We start from the raw sequence: 8,752 nt of genomic DNA on the forward strand, positions 1-8,752 counted from the left end.
CCATTCCCATTCCTACTCATTAAACATGACAGGCATCTTTTGATAAGTTCTACTTCTGTGAAGTGTTTGTGGATTCTGTAGCACTTCTTTGCAAGACTAGGTCAAGAATTCTGTTAGCCAAGAATTTTTTTTTAATTGATAAGACAGAAAAAAAAGGTAGTATAATCAGCTAATCAGTAGGCAGATTGGAGCAGGAATCTGTGTTAGAGTGTTCTACAGGGAAGCAGAAATCCCTACAGTCCAATATCTCCAATATCCAAAATGCTTACCTTTTTTATCTGGGTGCTTTGGAGTCTTTAGGATACCTTGATGTGATGATGGTTTTCAGTTACATTCCTTCATCAGGGAATTAATGTTGTTACTTATTTATTTATTTTTTGTCTCCAATGACTAAGAAATAATGCAAATCTGTTAAACTATTTTTGTCCAGGCATAGTTATTCAGGGTATTTTTCCTGATTTTTCTTACATAAGTTTGAATATAGTGTGACTTGAGATGACACCAAATTTAAAGGAAACACTGTTTGCTTCATTTCATCAAATGCCCTTATCATATCCAGCTCAATTACTTCCACCCTGACAGGCAGTTCATGCTAGTGCCGCTTGGCTGGTGTGGATTCATGAATTATACTTGGGTCCCTGGGTACCCAATGCATTGGTAAGTCCCTCTCTGTCCATTCTCTGTAACCAGTCTGTCAATCTACTTAATGATTGTTCCTCTTGGCCTGTTTAGTAGGCATTTATGTACATTAACAGTAGAGGGTTTTATGTACAAATAAAATTTGACATATTTTTTAAGTGTTGGATTGGCATTTAGTGGCTACTTTAGTGCTTCCTCTGTAAATTGGAGGGCTGTTAATTTTACTGGAAGGCCAATCCTTGGAAACAAAGCCAATGGCAAAGCACCTCTCTTGTTCTCCTTAACTATTCTTTTGAGGCACAACTTTTCCTACCATTTTAATGAAAGGACAGCTCAGTAGACCTAGTAGTCATCCAGATGCCAGGGTATCTGGAGGGGTGAACATAAGGAAAGATTGCAAAAATAGTGAGCAAGTAGTTTAAACAGAAGATGTCTGGAAGTTTTCATTGTGTAAGAGGAAAAGAGATAGGTTTGGAAAGCAATCTGACGTTTTTAGATAAATTTAGGTGTTTTTTCTCTCTGTCAGATTTTGTGGGGGATACTTCTTGCCTCTGGTGGGATGTAACATCTTGTAGGATCCAGATGTTCTTGAATCTTCACATGTCAATTCCGATGGGTTTTGGTGAGAGCCAAAGGCCATCTTTCAAGGCCTATTTCCAATGTCATTTTTCCACAAGGTGTTCTCTGATTCCCCCAAAGATGGACTCTCTTTCTCCATGGATCTCCTAGAGCATTCAGTGCCTCGTTTTTGCCTCAAAATTTGTTCCTCATGTCCCTTGCTGAACTCTGCACTTCCTGAGGGTGGGGCTGCCTTTGGTCAACTGTGTGTCTCCTGCTGCAAGAATGCAGAGGGTCCTCTCCAAATGTGCGGTGGAGCTGGAAAGACTGGAATTGAAAGGGTGAGAGAGAAAGCAGGCAGGCTTTGAAAGCCTCTTACATTTCAAGGGCTGGAGCTCCACTCTAGAGGCCACCTGAGGGAAGAAGCTGGCCCCGTGTCATGATGTGTGGAAGCTGCCTTTTTTGGTGGAGGGGATGGCAGTGAAACCCCACCAGGGCATTTTTCTGTGGATGTCTTCTTAGAATCCTCAGTGCTCTCGGGCACAGCTAGGCACTGACGAAGAAGCGGACTCTGTCGGGTCATCAGCAAACATTTAACCTCAAAGTGCTGGGGTAAGGAGCGGAAGGCCTGGAGGATGAGGCCAGCTCAGGGTAACCAGGAAAATAGGTCAGAATTCTGAGGGGCATCTTGCATGTCTGATGACTCTGACAATATTCTCTGGGTGAAGGCTCCTAGATGTAGTGGGTGATATTTTCTCTTCTCTTTTATTTCAAACACACTGATCTTTGGAGTCCTTCAATAAAGGTTTTTAAAAAATTAAAAAACACTTTACTTCTAGTATGGTTACAGTGTTATATCAGTTTCAGGTGAGACAATACAGTGATTCAACATTTCCATACATCACCTGGTGCTCATCATGACAAGTGCATTCCTTAATCCCCATCACCTATTTCACCTATCCTCCCACTCCCCTTCCCTTTGGTGAACATCAGTTTTTTCTCTTGAGTTAGGTCTGTTTGGGGCACCTGGGTGGCTCAGTTGGTTGGGTGTTTGACTCTTGTTTTGGCTCAGGTCACGATCTCAGGGTCATGAGATTGAGCCCTACATCGGGCTCCACACTCAGTGTGCAGTCTGCTTGAGATTCTGTAAAGAAAAGAAGAGTCTGTTTCTTGCTTTGTCTCTCTCTTTTCCCTTTGCTCATTTTGTTTTCTAAAATTCCACATATGAGTGAAATGATATGGTATTTGTCTTTCTCTGACTGACTTACATCTCTTAGCTCTAGCTCCAACCCTGTTGTTGCAAATGACAAGATTTCATTCTTTTTTTTTTTTTTTATGGCTCAGCAATATTCTGCTGTATATATGTACCACATCTTCTTTATCTACTCATCTATTATGGACACTTGGGCTGCTTCCGTAATTTGGCTATTATAAATAATGCTGCTATAAACATAGGGGTGCATGGATCCCTTTGAATGAGTGTAAATATTATTCTTTGGGTAAATATCCAGTAGTGTGATTCCTGGATTGTGGGGTAGTTCTATTTTTAACTTTTGAGGAAACGCTATGCTATTTTCCAAAGCAACTGTACCGGTTTGCATTCCTATCAACAGTGTACAAGGGTTCCTTTTTCTCCACGTCCTCACCAACACCTGTTGTCTTTTGTCTTGTTGATTTTAGCTATTCTGACTGATGTGAGGTGATATCTCCTTATAGTTCAATAAAGGGGTTTTATCTCATTCATCTCTGGGCTTAGTTCAGGACCTGACACTGAATATGTGTTCCAACACTCCTGTGTGCCTGCCTCAGGTGGTTGACACAGACATGTTTTCCTTAACTTGACCAAACTTTGTAATGGAACCAATGGAGCCTATAAAATTTTAGTGTCTATATTCACATATATTCTAAAGACTCTAAGCATTGTAGTTTAAAAAAATACCAACTATTAAGATGATCAATTACCGGTAATTTTGCTTAAATTGAATAAAGGATAAGGTATAACATTGCAAGCACAAAATATGTTGCAGATTTGCCTTTTCAAGTACACATACCTTCTCAGCCCCACAGTTCCCATTCATAACATTTTTTTAAAAATAAAAACCATAGTATCCACTGAACATGTGGTGTACAAACATTGATGTGCAAATATTAGTTTGCAAACTAATAAATACAAGTAAATAGTAATATTCTCCTTCTACTGAATCTCAATATTAGCTTTTGGGTTCAGGTGTTCTATAGTCACTCTGATAGGCAAAATGATTCTAACCTTGTGTGCAATTTTGGAATTCTGCTATACCATATGAATAAGAACCCAGTTGTATTTAGCCGGGCTGATATTTCCATTGTCAAACCAGTAACCAAAGCCAAGTTGTAACAGCATTTTTTGATACTCCTCTTAGGGACTGTATATATATATATATATATATATGCATATATATATATAAAATATATAAATATATATTTTTATATAAATATATAAAAATATATTTGTTTACTTATTTAATGTGACATATCTTTCAGCGGCTATATTTTTCATTTCTGGCTTTAATACAAAATCCTTTTGTACATTGAGTAATAAATAAAAGAGGGAAAAAAAACCACCCAAATCAATTTCTTGGATATTTTAACCACTGTATCTCACTTAAAATGTCTCTTTTAACCTGTAATGGATATATGAAAATAGGCTCCACCAAGTTTCTTGAGGCCTTCCACTTAGAATCCCTTGAGGAGCATCGTCTTCAGTGATGTTGGATGTGTTCTCAGGGTGACCTCTCCTGTTCCTAATTCTCTCTTTTTATTTATAAAATATCAGGTGCTATCATGCAGACACTCCTATCCCCAGTTGGATCATTGACCTCCCCGTATCCTTGAGTACCCCCGCTTTGGAAACTCCATTTGGCCATGAATCCCCTCCCTTCTTTTCACATGCGACCTTTCTCTTGCCCCTCTTTCCAATGATCTGTCAGATGCTCACGATTTTTCTTTGCTGGCAATGTACTGTTACCAGTAATTGCAGAAACCATTAATAAAATGGGAGGGAGGGGACGAGGGGGAGAGGGAAGCGAGACACAAAGGGAGTAAGTATTGTACATAGCCCACAGGCTTTTCCCTCCCACACATATGATTCACTGTTGTTCTCCTCTCACGTGGGAAAATGTTGTCCTGCTGAAAATACACCTTAAAGGCAGCTCTGCCTCAAAGATATCACATATGCATATTAATAACACACGCTTTGTAGTGCCTAGAGTTGTTTTTAACGAAGCCAGCTGAAATATACCAGCAACTTTCTCATCTCCTCCTTCATGCTGCAGAGGATCCCCAAGTGTGGTGCTGGCCCCCAGAAGAGAGATGAAAGAGGCACAGTGAGTCATTCTTTCTGACAGAGACAAGGAGAGAAGGAAGCTTCGCTGGATGAAATTAGCCCATCTTCTAGGAAGACCAAAGCGGTATTAAGAGTTGCAGCACAGGAAATGGTCACAAATGTCAGTCAAAGGGTAAGCAAACGCAGCACCCGTGAGAGCAGGACCAGGGAAGGGACACCAGAGATGGATGTGGGAATGTTTGCGAAAGGGTCTTTGAAGACTTACGAGAATTTCGTGAACCCTGAGATGACTTTTTCCCCCCTCTGTCTTGTCTGCTGCTCTCCCATTGTCCTACAGGGCTTAACAGCTTGCTTATTTGGGAACAGATCGCCTCTGTTAGCTGGGCCAAATGTAAGCTTGAATTTCTTGGCACAATATGGTGTATTTTACCTATCAAGTTTGCCCTCCATGGGGCCCATTGCTCTGCTTCTAGAGAATAGCTGATGTTTGGAGGCTGGGCAATGAGCAGCCCCGGCTAGGGAATATTTGGCTTCCCTTTTGTTAGACCAGCCCGAGATTCAGGTGTGATCTTTCTCAAACCCTAGTTGGCTCAGTTGCTTAGAACGTGATGCTAATGAGGCCAAAGCAAATGTTTTTTTTTGAAGCAAATATTTTTGATATCTCATTGTTCAACTTTACATGGGAGAAAATCTCTTCCATGCTTACAGAAAATCTCTTCCATGCTTACAGAATTTACTCATGAAGAGGAATAGAACTGACTGACCAAGAATGAGCCATCATCAGCACTGGGAGGACACGGCGGGGCCTAAGCTCTTCCTTGCTTCTCAGAGCCATCTCTTCACTCCATTTTGGGAGGAAAGGCCCCTGGGACTTGTCACAGCTTACATCAGTGGCCTACGATTCTCAGTGTTTTTGTCTTCCCAGCCTTTAAAGAGTCTTGCACACTGAGGCCAGGTATAGCTCTCCTCATTCACATTTTATCAATGGGCCTGAAATTGAAACCAATTCTTTTTATCTCCAGTCTTCTGGGTTTGATCACAGATATTCCTTGTAATTTTGACTCCTAATCTTCCATATCACTCAATGTTTCAGTCAAACTGGATAATCTATTAGCCCTCAAATTCTTTTCTTTTTTTAAAAATCTCTGTATGTGTTCTTCTGATGTTACTTCTAGCTGGAATACATTTCCCCTACGTCTGTCTCTCAGAATTCTTTGATTTCAAGGCACTGTTCAAATGTCATCAGTTCTATGAAAAATGTTCTGTTCTCACAATGAAAATGCCCTCCATCCTCTGAGTGTCTCCTGTACTTAGTATGTATCTCTTTTAGGGCGTGTGTGGCTTTTTCATATAGTCATTTATTCCTTCAACAAATACTAAGTACCTTAAAGTGCTAAACATTGTGGCACATGGGAGATTGAATATGAACATACATAACCTCCTTAAATTAGGTAAGATTATGCTAGCTGTGCTAAGAAAGAAAACCCACAACTTTTGGTAGTTTAACATGGTAGTCAAACATGGGATTCCTGTTTGGTTAGAGGCTGATCTCCACATATTGATTCAAGGACTTTATTAATTTTACCCATATATTTTATCTATTAGTTATATATTGCTGCATAACAAATTAGCCCAAAACTTACTTACTTAAAAACAATTACTATGTCACAATTTATGTGGGTCAGAGATTTGAGAGAGTTTCAGCTAGGTGGTTCTGACTTTAGGATTTCTCATGAAGTTGCAGTTAAGCTGTTGGCCAGGGTTACCTGAAGGCTTGGCTGGGGCTGGCAGACTCACTTGCAAGATGACTCACTCACAGTGCCTCTTCACCTGTCCATTGAGTGTCCCTGTGGCAGAGCAGCTGGCTTTCCCCAGAGCAAGAGATCCAAGAAGGAGCAAGATGGAGACTGTCTTTTATGACTTATACTCAGAAGCCACTCTCTGTCATTATTTCTACATTCTATGTGTTAGATAGAAGTGAGTCACCAAGTCTAGCTCATAATGAAAGGAAGCTCCAACTTCTGAGGGAAGAATATCAAAGAATTTGTGGACCTATTTAAGAACCACCACGGCATGAGACCCATACTTTTTCCATGTTGTGGGGGCTCTGCCATCAACTAGGGCCTAGATTCTTTAGCTTCTAACAGATGGAAGCTGAGAGCATGGAGAAGGTGCACCAATTTCATAAAAACATGATCTGAAAAGGACACAGATGGCGTCCATTCTCATTCAATGATAAGTATCACAGGTGGCCACCCTGAATCCAAGGTGTGGCTGGGAAGTGTAGTCTCTGATTGGGCAGCCACTTCCCAGTGACAACACTCTGTACCCCCACTCACCCCAAATGTCAGCTTCTTCAGGGCAGGGACCATTGTCCTGTGTATCTCCCATTATTCGCGTAACATAGGACTTGTGCAGAAGAGGTGCTCTTTAAATATTTTGTGAAAGAATGAATACATGAATGATGGTAGCATTATTTTTCTGTGTATTTCAAAAGGTAAACCTAGGTTTGCTGCTTAACTGCAATACATGCCAACTACACTACTCAAATCCTATTTACCAGTCAGCTGTGGCATATGTGTGTGTCTATGCTCAGAACTACCTAGGCATGATGGTTCTCTTGTTATTTCTTATGAATTATTTATTTTCTCCCCTCTGAACTTTCTTCAAATGGCACATACCAAAGGACTAGTTTTTACTAAAGAATATTATATAAAGGCAAGAATGTTCAAAGCTTCTCTGCATCACTACACAAACAATTCAAGTAAAATGCTGCCAAATGCTAAAGTGATGGGATCACAGGGTAGCAGAGATAAGAAATAAATTGTCATAGCAACCAGAAGACCTCAGTTGGAATGACTGTACTTCAACTGAAAGGTGTTTCTAGGAGCTTAAATACACATAAAGAAATGGCTAATTTTATAAAGATGTCATTTAAATACAAGAGAATCTCTTTAAACTTTTTCTGAGTGAATATAATTTGGAAGCACTGTTATGTGGGAAAATACCAAATGAGAGCATTAGTGAAGCTTCATCATAATGTTTAATAAGAACAATAATTTATATTCATTGTTAAGCACTCATTTTTTTTATTTTAGAAAAAACAAGTTATTGTTCATTTGCGGATTATAATGGCAATGCACGCTTAGCATAGAAAAATTGGAAAATGCAGAAAATACAAGAAAAAATAATACAATAAAAAAATAACTCTACCACCCAGAGTAAAGTAATTTAAAAAACATTTTTAGTGTGTATACACATTTGAAATATAGGCTTGAAAGAGGTAGAATATGAGAATTAGACCCATTTAAAATTGAATGTCTCAGCCTTGGCTACACAACAGATATATCTGGGGAGATTAAGAAAAATACTCGTGTTTTTAATTGCACCCTTGACAATGAAGAGACATATATATGTATATATCTTTTAAAATTGTATGTGTATTAAACAAAATTGGGACTGCTTATGTATTTTCATTTAGTATGTTGATTTTTAAATTTACATTATCTTATAAACATTTCTCCATATCTTTAATATTTTTCAAAACATTACTTCTACTTACTGTATAATATTCCATAATTGAATAAATTATAGAATAGTTATAAATTATACATAGAATAATTATAGAATAGTAGAATAATGATAAATTATAAATTGAGTACATCTACAAATTTATCTAAACATTCCTATAATGTTTGACATCTTGATTGTTCCCATACTTCTGGCATCATAAATAATTTTGTAACCAACATTGGGATTTAAAGAGACCCTGTCACATAGTAGGTACACAATGAGTATTGATGACTAAGTGAGGAGACATAAATCTTTCTGCACATCTTTGATTATTGATATTCCTAAAAATGACTTATTATGGATTATTTGAGTATTGGGAATGAACTTGACTTCTAATGCCTGTCCTATCAACTGTTTTATATGATGTAGGAGTAATAGTTTGTAATACATGTGCGGGAGCCAGAGGATCCCTTGTGTGGCCTCTGATAAGTTACCAGAATCTGTTCCCAGGGGACCTTATCCATTGCCCTATAGTAAAATATTCCCTGTGTAAGGGGCTTCACATCTGATAACACCCTCTTATATCATTAGCTGAGTTCGGTTCTCACAACCGCCCTGTAAGGGCAGTAGGCCAATTTTATTTTCCCCATACTACAACCGAGGAAAGGAAACTCAGCTTGTGACATCAAAGTTCAACCCCAGGATCTGAAGCCTCATCTG

General features: G+C 38.9%; 1 long non-coding RNA gene across 2 annotated transcripts in view; it reads left to right on the forward strand.

The window, feature by feature from the left end:
• The window catches only part of LOC140594944 (uncharacterized), a 68,953-nt gene extending 60,966 nt beyond the window's left edge, over positions 1–7,987 (forward strand). For both annotated transcript variants that reach the window (XR_011996210.1, XR_011996211.1), the window contains 2 exons: positions 4,509–4,691; positions 5,250–7,987. This is a non-coding gene — a long non-coding RNA (uncharacterized lncRNA). The remainder of the gene's footprint in view (positions 1–4,508; positions 4,692–5,249) is intronic.
• Positions 7,988–8,752: the final 765 nt, after the last annotated feature.

The sequence above is a fragment of the Vulpes vulpes genome, chromosome 13, assembly GCF_048418805.1.
Source record: "Vulpes vulpes isolate BD-2025 chromosome 13, VulVul3, whole genome shotgun sequence".
NCBI classification, from domain to species: Eukaryota; Metazoa; Chordata; class Mammalia; order Carnivora; family Canidae; genus Vulpes; species Vulpes vulpes.